Source organism: Oncorhynchus masou, chromosome 23, assembly GCF_036934945.1.
Source record: "Oncorhynchus masou masou isolate Uvic2021 chromosome 23, UVic_Omas_1.1, whole genome shotgun sequence".
In the NCBI taxonomy this organism is placed as follows: Eukaryota; Metazoa; Chordata; class Actinopteri; order Salmoniformes; family Salmonidae; genus Oncorhynchus; species Oncorhynchus masou.
Genome location: NC_088234.1, coordinates 63,719,218 through 63,734,674, shown reverse-complemented (window position 1 = coordinate 63,734,674; position 15,457 = coordinate 63,719,218).

Sequence of the window (15,457 nt, the reverse complement as noted above, 5' to 3'; positions counted from 1 at the left end):
ATCACATTATATCTACAGTAGCTTTGATTGGACATCATACTTTCAAAATCTTAGCTAGTGTAGCCGATATGAAATGGCTAGCTAGTTAGCGGTGGTGCGTGCTAGTGGCGTTTCAATCGGTGACGTCACTTGCTCTTAGACCTTGAAGTAGTGGTTCCCCTTGCTCTGCAAGGGCTGCAGCTTTTGTGGAGCGATGGGTAACGATGCTTCAAGGGTGACTGTTGACGTGTGCAGAGCGTCCCTGGTTCGCGCCCAGTTCGGGGCGAGGGGACGGACATAAAGTCTATACTGTTACACTAGCGGTCATCATCATGAATCATGTGGACAATATACTGGCATCATTTTTAATCCTTGTCATATGAAGAGAAATTATAGATAAAACATATCGGTGCTCATCGGCCATTGGACATAAACATTACACAACAAGTTAGAAATCGCAAATTCAACAATGAGTGGTTTGGAAGGAATCAGTGACTGTGGCTAACTGCAAGCAAAGCAATCACTAGCCTGCTATTCAGTGGGTGGCTGTGTGGTCCCATCTCTGGGATTAAGGGGCTCTTTTCCAAGTTTAAAATGATAAACATTCAATATTCACCATGCTGTCAATGAAGCATGATTTGTGCCCCGCTCAAAACATCTTAACTCGGAACTGCAACATCTGACTTCAGTGAGTTCAAGACAACTGGGACGTTTTGAATGGTCATCCAAATCGGAATTGTAAATCTGGCCTCTTTCTAGAGCTACGACCTGAAGATCAATGACGTCATCATGATTCAAGTTCCCAGTTGTTTTGAAAGCACCATAAATCCAAAGAATGCCAGGCTTTGATGACATAATTTGCCCATGAAGTACCGCAGGGCAACCTTCCTATTCAAGTGGGCACAGCACAACATGGTGAGTCCAAAAATGTATGCATAAATTATGTAAGATGCTAGGGAGAATGTATACCATAGCTAAGAAAGTAATACTAAATGTATGTTGTGTAGTAAGTTGTTACTAGCCCATGTGCATCACCCTATTAATATTGTCTATTTACCCCTCTTAATATGGCCTACTGTTCTGACTTGGTGGTGCACATGAAGCCTAGAGAAATGTAATCATCGAATATTGTAAGAGCTTTCATTGTCTGCTTATATGCCCCCTTTATTTATCTTAAAGTTCTGACTTGTGTACAGGGAGAACACTGTAAGAACGGCCAATGTTCTGAATTCTGTTGCTGTACATTTCAAAAGTGCTAAACAAATAGTTATAATGACTACGTCCGTCGTCGCTCGCTCATTAATGTCTTAATCGAAATTACGGATTGCCTCTTATCCGCTTATCGTCCCCTTATGCCATAGTTTGTACATCTCAATTGTCAGTAGAAACCACATTAGTTTAAGCAAGTCAGCCATATCAGCTATGTTTTTTTTAAAGGCAGTAAATGAGGCTGAATGAACTGTTTCTCTGCCAGACAAGGCTCAGCTGATAGCCAGGTGTAGCAGTGGTAAGATATTGGGACTCTGCTGTTGGGACAGCTTTATGTAGGCCCTAACAGTTTGTCACTGTTATAGTGCAATTAATGTATTGTTTAGTGTTGTGGCATTCATCCCACTTCTTTTTTTTGCAGCACCAAGATGTACATGCCAAAATTGCCAATGGACAGGGCCAATAAAATGAGTCTCAGGTTGGCTATTGAATAGGCCCTTGCTATCCAGGATCCTTGGGAGTTGGGACATCCCTACCTCATTGAAGTTAAAATGATTAAAGTAAGGGTTAGGGTGGGGTTTAGGGGCAAGGACGTCCCAACGATTGACTATATCACTGTCCCTATTGAATAGCCATTCAACTGGAACCTGACAGACAGGTGTGAATCTCAACTGTTACCTATAGGCCGAATACGGTCACATTGCCATTCAAGCATATTCATGTGTGTATAATGCGTGGCTATTGTTACACGCCAACAGCACACAAACCCAATTAAACTTGCCATGTTGTATATAATAAATAAACCATTTAATTATTTCACACGTATTACATAATAACACATGTAGACTATGTCTATTTAAATAGGGCTGGTATCAAAATGATATTCTGGATGACATGGAAATACACATGGGCCAACCAAGGGGCTTTTCTGAAGTCAATATCCAACAGTTCTTAGTTGGTATGTAGAAATTAGACAGGCCTCGCCATTTCATTCTGTAGGCTCCATAATTATATCATGAATGTAAGACTTTATGCAAGAAAAAATATGTGCAAATGCCCTTGCTCACAGAAAACACAAGACAGATATTGTTTGTTGAGTATACATCAGTAGTAGCAGGTTAGGGTTTGGAATCAGACCAGCTCCAAGGTTCCTGTTCAAGGTTTCTCTTATAAATGCTTCCTACGTCAGAAAAGCACACGGGATAGCTCATAGAGGCTGGTTTGAAAGCAACTTTTGTTGAGGGCTAGGGTCTTTTAAATGAGGGCACCTCTTTCCTCTTTCACTAGACTGTGTTGCTCTGGGTTACTTCTTCGAACAGCCAAATAACTTTATGCCAATAAGAACATTTTAGCAAAAGGTTGCCATAGGTCTCTAGTTGTGATACATGGAATTGACATGCAATGCCACAGGAAAAACATACACTCGAACACTGGCTCTAAAGAAGGTTTGGTAACCAGTAACCACTGCCCTTTATAGATAGGTAGCTATAACGAGAACCATTCCCTCCCATAGGTTTTTACTACAGACACCTCATTACACCAGGCTTTTTCTGCAGCCATAACAGACAGGACAGACAGGACAGACACCTCATTACACCAGGCTTTTTCTGCAGCCATAACAGACAGACAGACACCTCATTACACCAGGCTTTTTCTGCAGCCATAACAGACAGACAGACACCTCATTACACCAGGCTTTTTCTGCAGCCATAACAGACAGACAGACACCTCATTACACCAGGCTTTTTCTGCAGCCATAACAGACAGACAGACAGACAGAGACAGGACAGACAGGACAGACAGACAGCTCATATATCATAGTCTCAGAGAGCCCCTCAGGTCTATAGTTTCAGGGGCACTCAGAGCCCTGTACAAGTCGAGGGGCCACCCTGACTCCTTGTGGTATTAAGCCCAGTGCTTGAACAGGATATTGCGTTTCCTCTCAACATGAAAATAATACATCACCCAGACTACATGATGAATTATGTGCTGTGTTTAACCGGTGGTGGAGGAAGGGGGGGGGGAGAAGAGGGGAAGTCTGTTATTCACTTGGTATTGACGTGGTTAGATGTAATTAGAAAGTAATTACCTAATGAGAAGGGGAGGGGTCTATTATTCACTTGGTATTGATGTGGTTAGATGTAATTAGAAAGTAATTACCTAATGAGAAGGGGAGGGGTCTATTATTCACTTGGTATTGATGTGGTTAGATGTAATTAGAAAGTAATTACCTAATGAGAAGGGGAGGGGTCTATTATTCACTTGGTATTGATGTGGTTAGATGTAATTAGAAAGTAATTACCTAATGAGAAGGGGAGGGGTCTATTATTCACTTGGTATTGATGTGGTTAGATGTAATTAGAAAGTAATTACATAATGATTACCCTTTTATTTCTATTGGGACATCTAAAAACAAGTAGCATTATCATTTGGTAACAGATAGTTACCAATTACCCTGAATTCTTTGAAGTAACTAATTCACTGCTCCCAGATCATTTTAGAAAACAGCATGCAAATACTAGCTGAATAGGAATGTTAATTGAAACCATATTTTCCCCTCAATCATTAACCCATGACTCGGTATCTGAAATGCTTCTCTGGCAGACCCAGTATGAAACATAAACACTTTCTTTGCATTGCACTGACATAACGTGTTTTTCTTAGTTGTTTACAAAAATATCACCAATGTCCATCCAATTCAATAGAATCCCTGATGGACAATTATTGTGTAGCGTGAAAAATATGTTGATGTTGAATTCCCTGATGAAGATAGTTGGCAGACTGGGGGTAACTTTGTGGGAAGGTAACAATGGTAGTTGGAAGCCCCTCCTGATTCTTATTCAGAAGTACCGGTGGAACTGATTATCCACGCATACTTCAAGTTACTAGAATGAAATACTACGTGGGTGCGTGCGCCATTGTGTGTGCATGTGCGTGCGCCAGTGTGTGCATGTGCGTGCGCCAGTGTGTGCATGTGCGTGCGCCAGTGTGTGCATGTGCGTGCGCCAGTGTGTGCATGTGCGTGCGTGAATCTGAAACAATTTCGGCTGAGTCAGTGCCAGTTGTCTCTCCAGGTTTGTGCATGTCAGATATCCCAGATTATATTACAGCCTACTGTATGTTTTCAACCATATATGTCAATGAAGTGAATGTTTAACCACAATGTCTGAATTTCCCCCTGCATGCCAATACATCGGTTACCACTACAGCTGCTCTGGCTTTGGGAAAGATTCGGACTAAACCCCAGAAAGGATTTCCCGAATCCCCTATCCCTCCCTGACACGATTCATTCCAAAACCACAGCAGGACTCATCACATATGGAACTACCTCCCACAAAACCACAGCAGGACTCATCACATATGGAACTACCTCCCACAAAACCACAGCAGGACTCATCATATATGGAACTACCTCCCACAAAACCATAGCAGGACTCATCATATATGGAACTACCTCCCACAAAACCACAGCAGGACTCATCACATATGGAACTAACTCCCACAAAACCATAGCAATATGGAGACACTCAATTGCGAGTTAAGCTGAAATGGTACCCAGAGCATTCATTTTGGCCAGAGATACTTGAGTCCGTAGAAAAGTAGAGCACGACATAGGAAATAGGGAGCCATTTGGCACAATGTCAACCTATTTATTGTTAATTGGACTCCTTCATTCCAAATCTCTTCATTGCTGGTTGGGTTGTCTCAATATGAATCAGGATTGACCCAGCCCTTGTTGTGGGCAGTGACCTGGATGGAAGGGAGCTGTCAGAATCGGAATGTTGGAGTTAATTGGAAGGGGCCATAGAAGAGAGGGGTCAGGCCAGAAGAGGTCAGGATGAGGATTAGAATGTCTGGTCTGAGCAATCCATTCTCCTGCCTGCCAGAGACCACAATAGACAGCAGGATGTCTGTCTGTGGGGCTGGAGTTTTTCCTGGTCAGAACATAGGGTCAGTGTCCCTCGACTCTCTTTCCCTTCACAACCAGTCAGAACAGAGATTCCAAATGCATTTAATACACCTAGATATTTACAGAACATTATTAACATGAGACCACAGGCATATATACCTTTGTAATAGTGACCAGATAATAACACCTTTCGTGGCCTAAATCCTTCCAGATGGGTTCTATACATGTGTAGACGGACTCCCTGTGGAGAAAATGACCTGGAATTCATGGTCTTTACAGGCTGGACACAACACTGCAAGGCTGGTGGGGGATCAGTAATGTATACAGTTTATTGTTTTAATGTAAGAAACGTTGTTAGTCATCACCACATACATCAGACAGAGTTGACTGGATTATTACGTAGAATCGTCCCTCAATTAGTACAGAAAAGTCTTTCACATTCACGTCATACTAAAGTCTTTTCATTACGCCTTTGCATTTCCAGTCTTCTTCATATAGAATATTGGATTCCATATGTCAGTGTTTAGACTATTGTCTGATGTACCAGCATGAGGAGAGGTGGTCTCCCTACCCACAGGCACTCTATTCTAATTACTGTTCTATTCTAATTACTGTTCTATTCTTATAACTGTTCTATTCTAATTACTGTTCTATTCTAATTACTGTTCTATTCTTATAACTGTTCTATTCTTATAACTGTTCTATTCTAATTACTGTTCTATTCTAATTACTGTTCTATTCTTATAACTGTTCTATTCTAATTACTGTTCTATTCTTATACCTGTTCTATTCTAATTACTGTTCTATTCTAATTACTGTTCTATTCTTATAACTGTTCTATTCTAATTACTGTTCTATTCTAATTACTGTTCTATTCTTATAACTGTTCTATTCTAATTACTGTTCTATTCTAATTACTGTTCTATTCTTATAACTGTTCTATTCTTATAACTGTTCTATTCTAATTACTGTTCTATTCTTATAACTGTTCTATTCTTATAACTGTTCTATTCTTATAACTGTTCTATTCTTATTAATGTTCTATTCTTATAACTGTTTTATTCTTAAAACTGTTCTATTCTTATAACTGTTCTATTCTTATAACTGTTCTATTCTAATTACTGTTCTATTCTAATTACTGTTCTATTCTAATTACTGTTCTATTCTAATTACTGTTCTATTCTTATAACTGTTCTATTCTTATAACTGTTCTATTCTAATTACTGTTCTATTCTTATAACTGTTCTATTCTTATAACTGTTCTATTCTAATTACTGTTCTATTCTAATTACTGTTCTATTCTTATAACTGTTCTATTCTAATTACTGTTCTATTCTAATTACTGTTCTATTCTTATAACTGTTCTATTCTTATTACTGTTCTATTCTAGTTACTGTTCTATTCTAATTACTGTTCTATTCTAATTACTGTTCTATTCTAATTACTGTTCTATTCTAATTACTGTTCTATTCTAATTACTGTTCTATTCTAGTTACTGTTCTATTCTAATTACTGTTCTATTCTAATTACTGTTCTATTCTAATTACTTTTCTATTCTTAATGTTCTATTCTTATAACTGTTCTATTCTAGTTACTGTTCTATTCTTGTTACTGTTCTATTCTTGTTACTGTTCTATTCTTGTTACTGTTCTATTCTTGTTACTGTTCTATTCTTGTTACTGTTCTATTCTTATTACTGTTCTATTCTAATTACTGTTCTATTCTTATAACTGTTCTATTCTTATAACTGTTCTATTCTAATTACTGTTCTATTCTAATTACTATTCTATTCTTATTACTGTTCTATTCTAATTACTATTCTATTCTTATTACTGTTGAATTCTTATTACTGTTCTATTCTTATTTCTTATGAAAGATTACTCCTCCAGCCCACTCCCTCTGCTACCAAGATCAAAGCAGCCTGGACCTGCTTCCCATTCAATCCTAACGGTGTGTATTGATGTTCATAAGACAGAAACAAGAGCATGCCCGAGTGATTTAGCAGGAAAAAAAAATCTATTCACTTCCTAATTCAAGTCTGGATTAGGTTTTGTTTCATTTTATCACACACACAAGGTGCAGACAGCCACAGACAGGTCGTAAAACTTGATTGCTGAAGTCAGATCCTAAATTGGGTCTTGTTTTAATAACTTGTGGATAGGAGAACGTTTCCAAAACAGCACTTAACTCTGAGCATTATGTTCTCCCTGCTTTTAGATTCTCCAGGGTGGTTTTTCACATCAAAGAAAATACATGGGGATATATGGCCCATTGAGGAAATCAATCTCACTGAGAAATCTATTTCAGCCAAGTCTCATTAAGAAAAGGAATGTGATGGTCACGTCGATGCGTGTTGAGGGATTTGTGTGTTTGTGTGTGCGTGAGAAAGGAAGATTCAGGAAGGTCCATACTGAGAAGGCAAGAAGCCAGGAATTCTCTTAGAACTGTTAAGTTAACAACGTTCCCTGAGAAAAGCTACAAACTTCCAGTCAGATTCCTGTCATTATTCCCATCAGATTCCCGTCAGTATTCCCAACAATCTGTACAGCCACTCACCTAAAGGGTCATACCATCGCCGACTCCTATGCACAGCTCACACACGGCTCAGAGCCTAGTGTGAGGTGTCCACAGCTCAGAGCCTAGTGCGAGGTGTCCACAGCTCAGAGCCTAGTGTGAGGTGTCCACAGCTCAGAGCCTAGTGCGAGGTGTCCACAGCTCAGAGCCTAGTGTGAGGTGTCCACAGCTCAGAGCCTAGTGTGAGGTGTCCACAGCTCAGGGCCTAGTGCGAGGTGTCCACAGCTCAGAGCCTAGTGCGAGGTGTCCACAGCTCAGAGCCTAGTGTGAGGTGTCCACAGCTCAGAGCCTAGTGCGAGGTGTCCACAGCTCAGAGCCTAGTGCGAGGTGTCCACAGCTCAGAGCCTAGTGCGAGGTGTCCACTGGTGGGTGGGTCTCCTTCCTCTCATTGCCATGGGCAGCAGTGTGCACTGAAACTATCAACGTGGACAAAAACCACCATTGTGGAGCTCACAGCACAGGTGCACTGTCAGGTGGTGCAGTGCAGACAGTAAAATGTGATTTCACAATGTCTAGTTACTCAGTGTTATCAAGTTGTCCTCTGGTAGTCTGTACTGTACTACAGTAATCACATTTATTTCATAACACACTTTTTACATCAGCAGTTGTCACAAGCTGCTTATACAGAAACCCAGCCTTTTAAAAACCCCAAACAGCAAGCAATGCAGATAAAGAAGCACAGGGGGTAGGAACCTTAGAAAGGCAGGAACCTAGGAAGAAACCTAGAGAGGAACCAGGCTCCAAAGGGTGGCCAGTCTAGTCGAAAGGGTTTGAACGATACACTGATTCTTTGGATTAGTGACATAAAGCAGAACAGGAGGAGTCAATATGTGGAATCACAGTGACATGGTAACAGGAGGAGTCAATATGTGGAATCACAGTGACATGGTAACAGGAAGAGTCAATATGTGGAATCACAGTGACATGGTAACAGGAGGAGTCAATATGTGAAATCACAGTGACATGGTAACAGGAGGAGTCAATATGTGGAATCACAGTGATATGGTAACAGGAGGAGTCAATATGTGGAATCACAGTGACATGGTAACAGGAGGAGTCAATATGTGGAATCACAGTGATATGGTAACAGGAGGAGTCAATATGTGGAATCACAGTGACATGGTAACAGGAAGAGTCAATATGTGGAATCACAGTGACATGGTAACAGGAGGAGTCAATATGTAAAATCACAGTGACATGGTAACAGGAGTCAATATGTGGAATCACAGTGACATGGTAACAGGAGGAGTCAATATGTGGAATCACAGTGACATGGTAACAGGAAGAGTCAATATGTGGAATCACAGTGACATGGTAACAGGAGGAGTCAATATGTGGAATCACAGTGACATGGTAACAGGAGGAGTCAATATGTGGAATCACAGTGACATGGTAACAGGAAGAGTCAATATGTGGAATCACAGTGACATGGTAACAGGAGGAGTCATTATGTGGAATCACAGTGACATGGTAACAGGAGGAGTCAATATGTGGAATCACAGTGACATGGTAACAGGAGGAGTCAATATGTGGAATCACAGTGACATGGTAACAGGAGGAGTCAATATGTGGAATCACAGTGACATGGTAACAGGAGGAGTCAATATGTGGAATCACAGTGACATGGTAACAGGAGGAGTCAATATGTGGAATCACAGTGACATGGTAACAGGAGGAGTCAATATGTGGAATCACAGTGACATGGTAACAGGAGGAGTCATTATGTGGAATCACAGTGACATGGTAACAGGAGGAGTCAATATGTGGAATCACAGTGACATGGTAACAGGAGGAGTCAATATGTGAAATCACAGTGACATTCACATGTGGTCCTTCTGACAATGTGTACTGGGAAAGAAAACGTTTTATACATTTAAAAAATATATACATCTGTCTCAGTATGACTGAAACCTGAAGACATCTGAGTGATTGGCTACCTACACAAAGATGAGCTGGGAATCAGCCCTGAGTAGATCTGTTCTCCATTACATGCCATCTGCATCACCTGTCACCATGTTACCACAGAGCTGACTGCAGAGCCTTAACTACATTACAGCCAAGGTCTAAATAACTGTTACAGGCTTTTGGTTTATCCATTTATATTTCAAGGTTGGACCTTTAGCACGTTAGCAGAGTAGGGCGCACCGACTGGTGTCACCTCATTAGTTAGTATGTGTTACAGCTCTGCTGGCTTGACCACTCGTTAGTTGCTCTGCTTCCTGTCTAAGTTTGGTGTGGGTTTTTCTTTTGCTTGCCTCTTAGTAGGCGCTCATGGTGGGTGTCTTTCAGGGTACAGTTAATATTGTTTTAGTTGTTATGACTCTTTGTTAGTTCCCCTTTCTGTTTGAGCGACATTTTTCTTGCTGTGGAACGTAACAACGACCAAGGCTTTGTACTACCGGAGCCTAAAAACTGCTGTGGCAGAGCGACACCAAACACCAGCCACATGAGGTTCAATAAGGGACAAATACACACGTCCTGACACACACCATGATCGGCAGAGAAGAGAACCTTCCCACTTTTCCCAGTGACCCCAGCACCAAGGTGAACTGAAGCATACAGGAAATACCTTGCTGCGACTTTCTGGTTCGGGTTTAGAGCCTTACACTTCAATGTCAGAGAGGGAGGGACAGGGCGCGAGAAGGAGAGAGGAGAGAGAGAGCTGTATTTGCATTATTATACCAGCTGATAGAATGATAGAAGACAAGTGAAATCTGAAAAGATGACTGAGCTGCAGGTTGTTTTTAAATCTGTAGAGGCTAGTGGCAAGATGATGCGGCTTTAAGATTTGTGAATGACTGACTAACAACTGGCGTGAACGGAAATGTGTTTTCCTGCGTTTGTTCTCGTAAATGTTGCTTGCTGTATGTTTTGACCCGCTTGCTTGCAAACCACAACTAAGACAAAGCCAGCTATGTAGTTTCACAATGGAGATGTTTGTTTTTTCACATTGCAGGCTAGTACTGGCTCACTGTATGATTATGTTATTGACTGAAACGCTTTCCTTCAGGCCAGCTTACTGCAGCGCAATTAAACCAACATCTGCTTTTGCCCCAAAGTGTCAAACACAGATGAATGCTAAGCTTTATGTGCATATTGTCTGTGAAATCTGAAACACGCTATTAAATCCACTACTAGTGCTTTATGTCAGGTTAGACTGAGTTCGTTTTGAAGGAGATTATAACATGTCAATTGTGGATAAGAAATGTTTTTCCACCTCAATGTCTATGTTTAGTAAATGGTCCATATCTATAGCAATGCAGGCACACAGAGAATGAAGTCACTCCTGTGTAGACTGCTTGTTATTTAGGTAGAGGTCGCCCAGACGACAACTCAGGGGCGTTCCGACATTCCCAGTGGGATTCTACGCCCCCAGAGGAAATGTTGTCAAAAGCAGCGGTGAAACGTTCTCACACTGTAACCCAGTATTGCCAGGTCCTCCAGGCCAGGAAAGAGCATCATTTCCTCAACAACCACACCACTCTGTCCCGCTCAGGAGAAACCAGGGGTGCCGGATCGGCTACGGAGGCGCTGAACATAAAGCCCTTATACATAAGGGTGTGTGCATGTGTGCGTGCATGTGTGCAGGGGGCCTTGGGTGTCGATAGGACAGGGAGAGGCCAGGGAGGACTAAATCAATGGGACCACTCAGGTATCAATTACTTAAAGTATCAAACAGCACTGAAGTGGACGGTTCACCTGTTTGACAGGCGTCTTCAGGTGTGAGTGAGTGAGAGAGAGGGGTAGAGATAGAGAGAAAGAACCCAGAGAATCCCTCCAGTTCAATATGCTCCAACAAAATTCTGTGCGAATATGGTTTCGATTTCTTAAAATGCAGGCAATACAAGGTGCAGATTTTAACTATACAGGGCTGTTACAAGTGTTCTGGGGAACACCAAACTTCCATTGTCAATCTAATGGAGTCTCATACCTCCTAATCTTGCATGCCCGCTTTAACATGAAATATTCACACACACGTTTGGTTCAGCAAGATGGCTTCCCCAACACTGTCATGCCATAACTACTGGCAAGAAATCAAGATGACAACCCAAAGTAAACAGACAGAAAGTTGGGGCGAGTTATGAAAAGCAGACACATCAGGCCACTAACGGCTGTGAGCGAAGCTGGGGGGGGGGGGCAGACTTTGTCATGATAATCACTACACTGAACTTCAGACAGACAGAGAATGGGATGCTTTGGGAGTCAGGAAGAGAGATCAAGAGTGGAGGGAAACCTCCTACAACTGTTGCATTATGTCTGTGTGTGTACGTGCGCATTAATGCTCTCCCTGACATGGGGGAGGTGTTGATGGTTGACGGGGGATGTGTTTGACTCCCAGACTGACACAGAGGGGACAATGGACCCCCATCAGGCCATACAACTCTACACAGCATAGCTGGAGAATGGCCATCAAGCCCTAAAGACAACCTGCCAGTTACTATACACATCTATAAGAACTCTGACTGAGCTGAACACAGGAGACAAAAGAAAGGGTAGTGATAGGCAGATCAGATGTCAATTCCAGCAAAGTGAGATGTCAAGCGTCATAAAGCATGTTCTGACTATATCCAACCATCAATGGAACCAGTGGAGCACCATACCCAGATCAACATGTTTATCCCCTGGAACTCTAAATCCTCCATATTCACAACAAACATCAAGGGAGACGAAAATGCTACTTCATCTGTAAAAAGGCCTGCTCCCCACCTCTCCCAATTTACCCTCTCAACTTCATCTGTAAAAAGGCCTGCTCCCCACCTCTCCCAATTTACACTCTCAACTTCATCTGTAAAAAGGCCTGCTCCCCACCTCTCCCAATTTACCCTCTCAACTTGATCTGTAAAAAGGCCTGCTCCAATCCTCTCCCAATTTACCCTCTCAACTTGATCTGTAAAAAGGCCTGCTCCCCACCTCTCCCAATTTACCCTCTCAACTTGATCTGTAAAAAGGCCTGCTCCCCACCTCTCCCAATTTACCCTCTCAACTTGATCTGTAAAAAGGCCTGCTCCCCACCTCTCCCAATTTACCCTCTCAACTTCATCTGTAAAAAGGCCTGCTCCCCACCTCTCCCAATTTACCCTCTCAACTTGATCTGTAAAAAGGCCTGCTCCAATCCTCTCCCAATTTACCCTCTCAACTTCATCTGTAAAAAGGCCTGCTCCAATCCTCTCCCAATTTACCCTCTCAACTTGATCTGTAAAAAGGCCTGCTCCAATCCTCTCCCAATTTACCCTCTCAACTTGATCTGTAAAAAGGCCTGCTCCCCACCTCTCCCAATTTACCCTCTCAACTTGATCTGTAAAAAGGCCTGCTCCCCACATCTCCCAATTTACCCTCTCAATTTGATCTGTAAAAAGGCCTGCTCCCCACCTCTCCCAATTTACCCTCTCAACTTGATCTGTAAAAAGGCCTGCTCCCCACCTCTCCCAATTTACCCTCTCAACTTGATCTGTAAAAAGGCCTGCTCCCCACCTCTCCCAATTTACCCTCTCAACTTGATCTGTAAAAAGGCCTGCTCCCCACCTCTCCCAATTTACCCTCTCAACTTGATCTGTAAAAAGGCCTGCTCCAATCCTCTCCCAATTTACCCTCTCAACTTGATCTGTAAAAAGGCCTGCTCCCCACCTCTCCCAATTTACCCTCTCAACTTGATCTGTAAAAAGGCCTGCTCCCCACCTCTCCCAATTTACCCTCTCAACTTGATCTGTAAAAAGGCCTGCTCCCCACCTCTCCCAATTTACCCTCTCAACTTGATCTGTAAAAAGGCCTGCTCCCCACCTCTCCCAATTTACCCTCTCAACTTGATCTGTAAAAAGGCCTGCTCCCCACCTCTCCCAATTTACCCTCTCAACTTGATCTGTAAAAAGGCCTGCTCCCCACCTCTCCCAATTTACCCTCTCAACTTGATCTGTAAAAAGGCCTGCTCCAATCCTCTCCCAATTTACCCTCTCAACTTGATCTGTAAAAAGGCCTGCTCCCCACCTCTCCCAATTTACCCTCTCAACTTGATCTGTAAAAAGGCCTGCTCCAATCCTCTCCCAATTTACCCTCAGAGTCCCCTTACTTCCCCCACGGGTAAAGCCTACGGGGGAGGCAGAGAATTCTAAACTTGACCCTACCAGAAAGGAGGGGAACTCTGACCCTACCGGGAGGAAGGGAACTCTTGACACTGCAGGCAGGGAAGAGAACTCTGACCCTACCGCAACGTAAGTTAGGCTTTGTATTGTTGGGGATTTATTATGCTGTTAAGTGGACTAATTACATTGCTATTTTGCTACATTTGTAACTTATTGGTAATGCCATTAGCTTGTAGCCTTGTTGACTTAAGTTCAGACATGTCATCTCCTAATTACTGGATTGCCAACCACTGTAACTGTCGCATGTTTGTAGCTATAAACTCTCCCTTTATAAACGCAACCTGGCTCCACCTGAAAAACTCCAACCCTGCATTGAAATGGACTGATTGTCCACAAACTAACTTGTGTGTGTGGCCCTTTGATACAGGGGGTTAAAGAGGGGAGAGGGGCAGAGGCCACAAAGGTACTCTGTCTGAGTCTGGGAATGTGGTTACCTGCATCATTCTGTGGCAGGGGTCTGATTTCACAACACGCACGCATACATGCACGCAGAGAAGCTGGATGTGATGGGGGTGTCCCTAGGGGGAATGGGGTTTGTGTGCTACCCATTCAGACCAGGACAGAAGGGACAAAAGCCCTGACAGGCAGTCACATAATATACTGATGGATTTAGGATAGTCATTGTTCCTCTGACTGTTCCCTAGGAAATTACATAGAGCTGTTGAATAAATGGCAACAAAATGTAGAGACATTTCCTGCTAAGTCATAAGTAAACACAAACAGGTCTATCGTCTTGTTAAAATAAATAAAAATGTCTATCTTCTCGTGACCCACCATGTAAGAAATACAACTGTTCTAGGCAGGATACAGTCTGTGACTAAAAAGGAGTCAGCTGCAACCCCCCACCAGTGGTCTCTTCCCACCATTTGGGAAACATTGGGTGAAATCCTTCATACAATATGAGCTTATGCAGTAGAGAGAATTTTCTGAAATCCCGAGCATCTGAAAAGTTTTCTGTGTGTAAATATCTGCGAGACGAAACAAACAGGTCATAGTTTCAGTTAACAGTGGACCCCTGAAATGTTAAGATTCCTGAGAGGTCTGAGGTGACCTTCGTGAATGGCGGACAGAGAGAAGTTCAGAAATATCTCACTGGCTTCCCAGAGAGCTGACCGCTGGCCACACCAACAGGAAGCAATCCTACACGTGTCACTGTATTGTCTATTCCCAGAGGTAGACTTTACCATTGACCAAGGTTTCCCAAACTTGGCCCTGGAGCCCCCCCCCCGGGTGCCCATTTTGTTTTTTGCCCTAGCACTACACAGCCGATTCAAATAATCAACCTTATTATTTGAATCGACAGTGTATGTTTTTATTTAACTAGGCAACCATGTAGTGCCTGGGCAAAAACTAAGAAAGTGCACCCCTGGAGTTTGGGGTTACTCTGCCATAAACAATGAAGCTGAAACCAATGTCTTGTTATGTGTTCTCGGTTACACCTGGAGTCCTGACCTCGAACCTCCAGGACACCATTTCTGATTGATTCATCTAAGGACATGCCTGACACCCAAAGTGATATTTCATTTCAGAACGTATTAAAATGGAGGTTAATGAACGGGTGGTGTAAACGTCAGCTGGGTCATTGTAGTCTTTCCTTTCTAAAGCAGTACTATGGGTCAGGGTGAGCCACTGCAAACTTGCTCACAGG